The sequence below is a fragment of the Scardinius erythrophthalmus genome, assembly GCF_964197995.2.
Source record: "Scardinius erythrophthalmus genome assembly, chromosome: 14".
Classification (NCBI taxonomy): Eukaryota; Metazoa; Chordata; class Actinopteri; order Cypriniformes; family Leuciscidae; genus Scardinius; species Scardinius erythrophthalmus.
In genome coordinates, this window is record NC_138234.1 from 12,689,402 (window position 1) to 12,700,843 (window position 11,442).

Consider the following 11,442-nt stretch of genomic DNA (forward strand, 5'->3'; position numbering starts at 1 on the left):
ACAACAGGAATAAACGATCTTACCTTTTTATGTGCGTTTCTTTTGTAGAACGCTGGTTCAGCATAAGTGATCTCTTCTGCACGAGTCTCAACTGTTTCAATGATAATAGATGCATTAAAACAACAAAAAATAATACTAACTAGACCTGTGTGTGTGTGTGTGTGTGTGAGTGTGTAAGACAAGTGAAAAGAGTACACATGTATTCTGATATGAGAGAAATTTACAGAAATTGGTAAACAATAGGCTAACTAACATTTATTTTGGTTTCTTTTCATATAAGTGATTAACTACACATGTATGGGGGGAATTAATGATTAAATGATAATTAGATCTATCAATTCACTAAAATATTCAGAGTATATTTTCAGATTGTTATTTATTTTAGCTTACTTGTATATAACACTTGCCTTCTTTGTCAATTTTTCTACATTTCCTGCAGAACCAGAAGATCCAAAATCCAGCAACAATCATCAGAGATCCAGCAGAGATCAACACTATCAGAGACACTGATACTGGAGGAACTGAAGGAGAGAGAGTGTCCGCTGTAATGATAAAGAAAGAAGTGAATGCATCAGTCTGATCTAGAACCGAAGACAGAGATCAGGGCCCGTATTCATAAAGAATCTTAATGCAAAGAGTAGCTCCTAGTGACAAAATTCTAAGAAAATTCTTAGAAATGTGGGCGTTTACTCTTAAAATGAAAGAAAACCTCCTAGTACAGAAAAAAGTCATTCAGAAAGCATCTTAACCCTTAAAAGAGGTCTTAAGGTCAAAATTGTTAGGAGCACGGACGAGGACTTTTAAGAGGCTTAAGAGTTTCTTTAGCAGAGGAGAAAATGGCAGAAAGATGAAGAGGGAGAAGAAATGTGTTGCAGACAATGGATGACAGTGAGTTAATAAGACGCTATAGATTAGATCGTGCAGGGATCATGTTTGTGACTGATCTTTATAGAGACACGCTAACATCTCCAACACAGCGCAGAAATGCCATAGCGCCAGAAATGAAAGTAATCACTACATTACGATATTTGGCAACTGGGAAAATTCCATGTTTGATACATTAAAACCAACATTCAAACCACCGCTTAAATAGACATGCCAGCAATCAGTGTAACTGGAAAGAGTGGAACAATTTGTATCATTCTAAGCAATCAAATACCTTATAGGAAATCAACAGCATGGTAAATAAAAAAAGGATTTATATACACATGTATAATGTGTGTGTGTGTGTGTGTGTGTGAGAGAACGATCAAATAGGAAAAATTACGCATGTAAGTTCAAAGTGGAGGCTTAGAATAGACCCTATAGTTAAAATCACTTTTTTTCCCCTTCTTGGACAACCAACCAATCACAGTCTTCAAAAGATTGTGTCATACATAGCAACGGGGTCAACCCCGCCTCCTCACTAAGATAAAAGTTTTTGTATTTTCCTTACTCAGAGTTGCTCTCAGATCGGTCCCGAATCGCTCTTAAGCTAAAACTCCTACATAAAAGTTTTTAAGCTAAATTAAGAGTTTTCTGAGAGGATTCTTAGAATCTTTATGAATACGGGCCCAGGGGCCGTATTCACAAAGAATTTTAAGGCTAAAAGTAGCTCCTAACTGGCGAATTTAGGAGCAACTCCTAAAAATAATGGCCGTGTCACTCGTAACTTTAGGACTCCTAATTTTTTTGACTTAAGGCGAGCATACACTGTGCGATGTCTGTGCGATTTCAGCAAGGAACCTACTCACACTGAACGAGTAGATCGCATGCGATGTAAAGCCAAAGCTCAGGGCCCGTATTCATAAAGATTCTAAGAATCCTCTCAGAAAACTCTTAATTTAGCTTAAAAACTTTTATGTAGGAGTCTTAGCTTAAGAGCGATTCGGGACCGATCTGAGAGCAACTCTGAGTAAGGAAAATACAAAAACTTTTATCTTAGTGAGGAGGCGGGGTTGACCCCGTTGCTATGTATGACACAATCTTTTGAAGACTGTGATTGGTTGGTTGTCCAAGAAGGAAAAAAAAAGTGATTTTAAGTATAGGGTCTATTCTAAGCCTCCACTTTGAACTTACATGCGTAATTTTTCCTATTTGATCGTTCTCTCTCACACACACACACACATTATATATGTGTATATAAATCCTTTTTTTATTTACCATGCTGTTGATTTCCTATAAGGTATTATTTGATTGCTTAGAATGATAAAAATTGTTCCACTCTTTCCAGTTACACTGATTGCTGGCATGTCTATTTAAGCGGTGGTTTGAATGTTGGTTTTAATGTATCAAACATGGAATTTTCCCAGTTGCCAAATATCGTAATGTAGTGATTACTTTCATTTCAGGCGCTATGGCATTTCTGTGCTGTGTCGGAGATATTAGCGTGTCTCTAAAAAGATCAGTCACAAACATGATCCCTGCACGATCTAATCTATAGCGTCTTATTAACTCACTGTCATCCATTATCTGCAACACATTTTTTCTCCCTCTTCATCTTTCTGCCATTTTCTCCTCTGCTAAAGAAACTCTTAAGCCTCTTATAAGTCCTCGTCCGTGCTCCTAACAATTTTGACCTTAAGACCTCTTTTAAGGGTTAAGATGCTTTCTGAATTACTTTTTTCTTTACTAGGAGTTTTTCTTTAATTTTAAGAGTAAACGCCCACATTTCTAAGAATTTTCTTAGGATTTTGTCACTAGGAGCTACTCTTTGCATTAAGATTCTTTATGAATACGGGCCCAGGATTTCTGTGCTCACACTGTACGGTCTGAACGTCGAGCTGCGACTTGACTGCTCACACTATACGTGTGAAATACGCGCGAATCAGCGCGATAAATCCTTGTGCTGGGTTGCGCCTATGGACGATATCATGTAGCCTATCCAGAGATACTGTCAAAACAAGCATCAGCTCAATATCAAGAAGATTTAGCATTTCCAATTTATATATTAAATTATTAGTAGGCTAGTATTATTGTATTATTATTATTATTATTAGGGAAGGCTACTTATATTATTAAAGTGATAGACTATTATAATTAAATTGCCACGAGGAGTCACGAGGAGCGACCAAAATTTCTAACATTGCAGAAATTCATCCGACCATCCGATTGCCGGTCGTGAGAGGTTAATCGCCTCTCGTTTCCCCATGTACACTGCACGAACACTGCACGACAAACGACACACGACAAAGCTGAAAATCGGCCCGACCCGAAAAAGAGTCGCACGAGTCAGAATTCGGCTCAAAATCGGACGAAAATCGCACAGTGTATGCCCGCCTTAAGAGTAATTCACGAAGCATTTTAGCCCTAAAAGTAGCACCTAAGCCTGGGACAGCTTAAAAGAAGTCGAGAGGACTCCTAACTCACTAAGACCTATCCACAAACCGCTTTTTGTGGCATTTCACGTTGCGATGTTTTGAAATGCGTACGCGACGGCTACAGGAGCTTCCAATCGCGAGGGAACAATTTTGCATTGTAGGCATAACTAGGGATGCAATAACGCCACCAACAACAACCAAAACTAGGCTACTCATTGCATGTAAACTAATTGTAACGTTTCATTGTGAATCAAATTAAAATGTTCTTCTCTTTGCAAACGTAGGCAGAGGCATAGTGACAGATTAAAGGGGTCATGACATGAGAAACCAAATTTGCCTTGATCTTTTGGTATATAAGAGGTCTTTGTACCATTAAAACTTCCTGCAAGTTTCATAGCTTTAGACGCCCTCCCCATTATATACGAATCATTTATTTAATCAAGCTCTAAATACAGCTCGTTCTGGATCCATGGTAAGAAGTGACGTCACGGTACGAAGTGACGCACCAGTCGTTTGCATATGACCGCCTCCAGCACAAGACTACTGTCTGTGCCTCACATAGGTGCCTCATAGTCATTTCGCATCGTCGCATGATTCGTTGTCACGCGCCCCACAGGAGTTCAGTCGTCGACGTGCAGCGAGTGGGTCTCTTTACAAGATTGCTATGGGGCCGCCAAAGCCTTATTTGATCGGTGAGTGATGTGTAGAGACGATTGTGACAGGGCGCATGTTACTGAGAGAGCGAGCGAGAGCGCCCCGGCCGCGCGCGCGCTCTCTCACTGTCTCTCTCTCTCTCTCTCTCTCTCTCTCTCTCTCTCTCTCTCTCTCTCCCTCCCTCGCGCATATGCATCAAAATAACCCGTATTCAAGTGTTTCTGGTTACAAATCTGACATATTCATTCAAAATAGCTTCACACTGTCCATGTGGACACGGGGTAATCCATTCTTAGTTGTTAGTGGTGGACAGATGGTTCGTTTTCTGGCTTTCTATATCTATGTTAATAATTGATGCATAGGCGCTGACGTTAGCCAATCATAACAGTGGGTGTTAACACTGAACTCTTAAAGGGGAAACACCCCCAAAACAGACTGTTTGAATCAGAGCATGAGAAACAGGGTGGGAAAAGGTCATAAATCACTCAATTTTAAACGTTTTTTGTCCAAAAAACTATAGTAATACTATAATTGCACCTAAGGGAACATAATAAAAGAAAAGAAAAAACCATGTCATGACCCCTTTAATTCAATAATGTTGCAAAGATATTGCATCAATCCATATGTTTCATTAGGCTACTAGGCTATTTGTTTTGCCTTACTCTTTATTCATTTAGGCTATTTATTCAGTTATTCATCATCTTCCGTCCTTCGCACTACTTGTGTAGCGCACGCATTCTCAGACCTGTTACCTGTCACTCATCATCATAGGGGAGGTGTTTGGAATCATTCCCGCGTTACAATCATCAGCCAATCAAGGTGGTCACTTCAGTCAAGCTCGTGCATGAGTAATGACGTCATCCATAGCAACGAAGACTCACTCTTAGTTTAGGAGTTGTCATTTTTCTTTATTAAGAGTAGGTCTGAAAGGCGTTGTGAATCACTTTTAAGAGAAAACTCCTAGCTAAAATCTTTTAGTGCGATTTAGGAGTACTCCTAGTGGTAAGATAAAATGCTTTGTGAATACGGCCCCAGGTCAGTAAATACACACATACACTCACCTAAAGGATTATTAGGAACACCTGTTCAATTTCTCATTAATGCAATTATCTAATCAACCAATCACATGACAGTTGCTTCAATGCATTTAGGGGTGTGGTCCTGGTCAAGACAATCTCCTGGGGCCGTATTCACAAAGAATATTAAGGCTAAAAGTAGCTCCTAACTGGCGAATTTAGGAGCAACTCCTAAAAATAATGGGCGTGTCACTCGTAACTTTAGGACTTCTAATTTTTTTGACTAAGAGTAATTCACAAAGCATTTTAGCCCTAAAAGTAGCACCTAAGCCTGGGACAGCTTAAAAGAAGTCGAGAGGACTCCTAACTCACTAAGACCTATTCACAAACCGCTTTTTGTGGCATTTCACGTTGCGATGTTTTGAAATGCGTATGCGACGGCTACAGGAGCTTCCAATCGCGAGGGAACGATTTTGCATTGTAGGCATAACTAGGGATGCAATAACGCCACCAACAACAACCAAAAGGCTACTCATTGCATGTAAACTAATTGTAACGTTTGATTGTGAATCAAATTAAAATGTTCTTCTCTTTGCAAACGTAGGCAGAGGCATATAGTGACAGATTAATTCAATAATGTTGCAAAGATATTGCATCAATCCATATGTTTCATTAGGCTACTAGGCTATTTGTTTTTCCTTACTCTTTATTCATTTAGGCTATTTATTCAGTTATTCATCATCTTCCATCCTTCGCACTACTTGTGTAGCTCACGCATTCTCAGACCTGTCACCTGTCAATCATCATCGTAGGGGAGGGGTTTGGAATCATTCCCGCGTTACAATCATCAGCCAATCAAGGTGGTCACTTCAGTCAAGCTCGTGCATGAGTAATGACGTCATCCATAGCAACAAAGACTCACTCTTAGTTTAGGAGTTGTCATTTTTCTTTACTAAGAGTAGGTCTGAAAGGCGTTGTGAATAACTTTTAAGAGAAAACTCCTAGCTAAAATCTTTTAGTGCGATTTAGGAGTACTCCTAGTGGTAAGATAAAATGCTTTGTGAATACGGCCCCTGAACTCCAAACTGAATGTCAGAATGGGAAAGAAAGGTGATTTAAGCAATTTTGAGCGTGGCATGGTTGTTGGTGCCAGACGGGCCGGTCTGAGTATTTCACAATCTGCTCAGTTACTGGGATTTTCACACACAACCATTTCTAGGGTTTACAAAGAATGGTGTGAAAAGGGAAAAACATCCAGTATGCGGCAGTCCTGTGGGCGAAAATGCCTTGTTGATGCTAGAGGTCAGAGGAGAATGGGCAGACTGATTCAAGCTGATAGAAGAGCAACTTTGACTGAAATAACCACTCGTTACAACCAAGGTATGCAGCAAAGCATTTGTGAAGCCACAACACGCACAACCTTGAGGCGGATGGGCTACAACAGCACAAGACCCCACCGGGTACCACTCTTCTCCACTACAAATAGGAAAAAGAGGCTACAATTTGCACGAGCTCACCAAAATTGGACAGTTGAAGACTGGGAAAATGTTGCCTGGTCTGATGAGTCTCGATTTCTGTTGAGACATTCAGATGGTAGAGTCAGAATTTGGCGTAAACAGAATGAGAACATGGATCCATCATGCCTTGTTACCACTGTGCAGGCTGGTGGTGGTGGTGTAATGGTGTGGGGGTTGTTTTCTTGGCACACTTTAGGCCCCTTAGTGCCAATTGGGCATCGTTTAAATGACATGGCCTACCTGAGCATTGTTTCTGACCATGTCCATCCCTTTATGACCACCATGTACCCATCCTCTGATGGCTACTTCCAGCAGGATAATGCACCATGTCACAAAGCTCGAATCATTTCAAATTGGTTTCTTGAACATGACAATGAGTTCACTGTACTAAAATGGCCCCCACAGTCACCAGATCTCAACCCAATGGAGCATCTTTGGGATGTGGTGGAACGGGAGCTTTGTGCCCTGGATGTGCATCCCACAAATCTCCATCAACTGCAAGATGCTATCCTATCAATATGGGCCAACATTTCTAAACAATGCTTTCAGCACCTTGTTGAATCAATGCCACGTAGAATTAAGGCAGTTCTAAAGGCGAAAGAGGGTCAAACACAGTATTAGTATGGTGTTCCTAATAATCCTTTAGGTGAGTGTATATCATCAGTGCTGTGGTACCTGCACATGTGTGACAGAGTGTGTTGATGTCCAGATGTGTGGTCTGGTTGCTGATGGGATTGTTCAGCACACAGCTGTAGGTGTTTTTATCCTGATATTCCACCTCCAGAGGTAGAGAGAGACTGATGCTGAGATCACACACACTGATGCTGGACAATACACTGATTCCTGCGTACCAGGAGAGAGTCACATCACTCACATTCAACACTGATGAACACACCAATGAACATGATGATGAAGAACAGTGTGAAGAGTTACTTATGATGACAGGAACAGGCAGACGAGCTGGAAAACATGAGGGAATAAAGAGAAATCTAAACATCAATCTGGTGTAGTGTGTTATCGGTCAGTGAGTGTTTCCATCATCTCAAAATATAATGAGGAAACATTTCATTATGTAAATAATTAAAGGAATATTCAGAGTTCAGTACAAATTAAGCTCAGTCAACTGCATTTGTGATGCATGAATTTGATAACCACAAAAGTAATTATGACTCGCCCTTTGTTTTAATTATTATACATTTTTTTATTAAGTTACAGTGCAAGGCGTTTACAATGGACATCAATGGGGCCAATCTGTAAACACTAATACTGCTTAGGTCCTGTGTAAAGTTAAATTCTTAACTTTGTCTTAACAACGCAAACCCTAAAATGATGAAAAATTATGATTTAAACAGCTTGACAGCTCAAATAATACACTAGTTTTGACAGAAGAATTAATGTATAAGTTTTTATGAAATTATAAGCTTCACATTTCTACTTTTATATATTTTTTACCTTATTATCTTCCATTGCAAGCGCCTCGACGTAACCTTGATTTTTTTCTTTTCAATTCCTGACGAGTCATAATTTGTATGCTAATTTGTGTGGTAATCAACATTATACCACATATGCTGTGAATTCTGCTTGATTTGTACTAAACTAAAGATTATTTAAAAAAATAATATGTGAACGTTTGAGCAAATGATCTCGACTCACCATAGACAGAAACATTGAATGATTTTAATGTCAGTTTAGTTCCAATTATCTCTAGTTGATAAACTCCTGTATGTTCAGTTCTGGTGTTTGTGATGGTCAGAGATCCAGTTTGATCGTCCAGCTTCAGTCTGTCTCTGAATCTCCCATCAGGAACATCATCATATGTGGAGAACATTCCATATTTTCTACTGATTTCAGCAATAATGTACTTTTTAGCTCCATATTTCCACAGCATGTTGTTGTATTCTTCATGTATTTCAGTAACATCAGTGTTTAGCGTGACAGAATCTCCCTCCATCACTGACACTGACTGTATTTTATTTGTTTCATCACCAAATACACCTGAAGAACAGATTTTACATGATTAATTAATGCTGTTGTTGGTTTAGAAAGCCTGAATTCAGTTTATAAACTTTAACAGCAGCAAAAACACCAAACAAAATGAAAAGTCATATAAATGAACAGGCAGAATGTGAGAGAATCAATAATTTCGTCTTTTAATATGTTTTAAAATGATCTGCTGAAGAATCAAATAAAAATTATAAGACAAATTAAATACAGCTTGAAAGTACAAGTTTAAATATGCTATGTAAGGGATAATGTAGAGCGAGGCGGTTGTTATAGCGAATACAACCCCGAGCAATACAATCATTTTTAAATCAATTTATTGATTTAAAAATGATTGTATTGCTTCCGCTAAAGAAACTAGTCTGTTCCGTCTCTACGGTTAGAATCCTGCGTCCATAGCAATGCTCGGTTTTTCATGGCAACAGTGTGTTATACTTAGCAGCGGTCTGTTATCAAGAAATAACCATAGACAGTATATAAACTGGACACAGCGACCCCATAGACTTCAACGGAGAAAAGTGAAGCAAATTAGAAGCACTCACTTCCTGATGGCTGAGCGAACTGCGCAGACTCAAACTGAGCTTGATGACGTAGATGTGACGTGAGCAACCTGTCTGTCTTCTAGTAGCTGTGCCAAGAGAAATCTGAATCATTCCCTTCCGAATCTTACGGAGCGCATGAGTAGGAGGTGTCCATGAGCTAGGAGCAAGAGCAACTTTATGACTCTCTATGGGCTTTTCCCTTCACTTTATCAGACTTTATTCACGTCCCCCCGATTGACTGCGAGCTTCTCCTCCTGTCTATACGGTAATTTCCAGAGAGTCGCGTGGTTATGACGCAATCGTTAGCCTATTTTTACAAAATCTGCTTCTACGGGGCCATAATGTAAGATACAAGGTAATGGAGCCTTTTATACATTGTCGTGTTTCTTTAGAAATAAACAATGGACAAATGGAGTCTTTAAACGCCTCAGATGTAAAGTTATTCGCTGTCAAAGTGACGCCAAAATGAATGGGAGTCAATGGAATGCTAACAACAGGTGATGGCTTGTTAGCCAATGGCGGCCCCCGGGGGTGGTACACTTTCCAGATGCTGGATTACCCCCCTGGAAATAACAGACCGCATTCTACATTGGCAACCAAGCCATGTAATAAATATATTCAACACATTTTTAATTACTGAATTGCCATGACTTTTGTAGTTGTTTATGATTACTGCAGAAGTATTTAAAATTATTTAAATGATTTTTTAGACATTTCATGGGAGGATTTGCATTTGTAATCATTAAAATTAAAATACCTAAACCAACAAGAGAGATTTGATCACAGTGGATGAAAATAATCTAATTTGAACCGCTGCAGGAGTTTATTACTCTGAGATGTGAATAAACAACACAAATATGTTCATAACTTACCGATCAGACGGCAGAAGCACAAACAGAACAAAACAAACATGTGAAACATTTGCAGCTGTTCAGTGAAACGCCTGATCTAATAAGACTATCAATGAACACACAACAGATCTTAACAAACACAAGCTTGTGAATCCTCCCCCAACAGAGTCTGACCCTCCTAATGCACACACACACACACACACACACACACACACACACACACACACACACACACACACACACACGTATACACATGTTACATATACACATGTCATATAAACACTACATTTCATGGTAAAATAGAGAGTAACTCGTGATTTAAAATTGTTCTATATATTTATTTAGTTCCCAATTATAACGTATGGGGAAAAGTACAACTTTAACCGTTTATGATCTCATTGCTTCTGAGTCAAACTGAAACCTGCTGCGGGTTATTTCTTTCTTTCATCTTTTTGTGTGGTTTGATCAGTTGTGTGGACGGACATCTTATATGTGAGACTGGGCATTCAGTGTGTGTGTGGAGTTTATTTCTGTCCTGTCAGGAACAGCTTTGAACTTTAATCTACAGAAACATGATGAGAAACTGCATTTGACACAGAGACAGAAAAACAATAGAAACACAATGATCATATTTAACACTGCCATTTACAGGTTTAGTCTGTAAAATGTATATATATATATATATATATATATATATATATATATGTATGTATGTATGTATATATATAGGCTATATATATATATATATATATATATATATATATATATATATGTATATATATGTATGTATATATATGTATATATATATGTATATATATATATGTATATATATATGTATATATATATATATGTATATATATATATATATATGACCCGTGGAGGCATGGACTCCACTAGACTCCTGAAGGTGTGATGTGGGATCTGGCACCAAGATGTTAATAGCAGATCCTTTAAGTCCTGTAAGTTGCGTCTTCTGATAGATACTGACCACTGCAGACCGGGAACACCCCACAAGAGCTGCAGTTTTGGAGATGCTCTGACCCAGGCGTCTAGCCGTCACAATTTGGCCCTCACACTCGCTCAAATTCTTACGCTTGCCCATTGTTCCTGCTTCTAACACATCAACTTTGAGGACAAAATGTTCACTTGCTGCCTAATATATCCCACCCACTAACATGTGCTGTGATGGAGAGATCATCAGTGTTATTCACTTCACCTGTCAGTGGTCACAATGGTATGACTGATCGGTATATATATATATATAAACACTTTCACATACTAAAGGTTGTTCTCTCAGTCCTTAGCAATATGAGTGTCTTATCAACTGTAATTTGAAAAGCTTTTTATTTAATATAGCCTACTTAAGTTGTGGTGGAGCTGATTTTTGAAAGGTTAATTCCTGGTTATGCTCTAGTGTAGGCCTTGTCTTATGCGGAGGTTTAATAAAGCGTGATCAGTCATGTGACATTCACTGCTGGAGTCACGCTACACACACCAAAGACTAAACGGTAGGCTAAGAACTGCAAGTGAAAAAAAATGGTTCAAGTTGTTGAAAATAATGT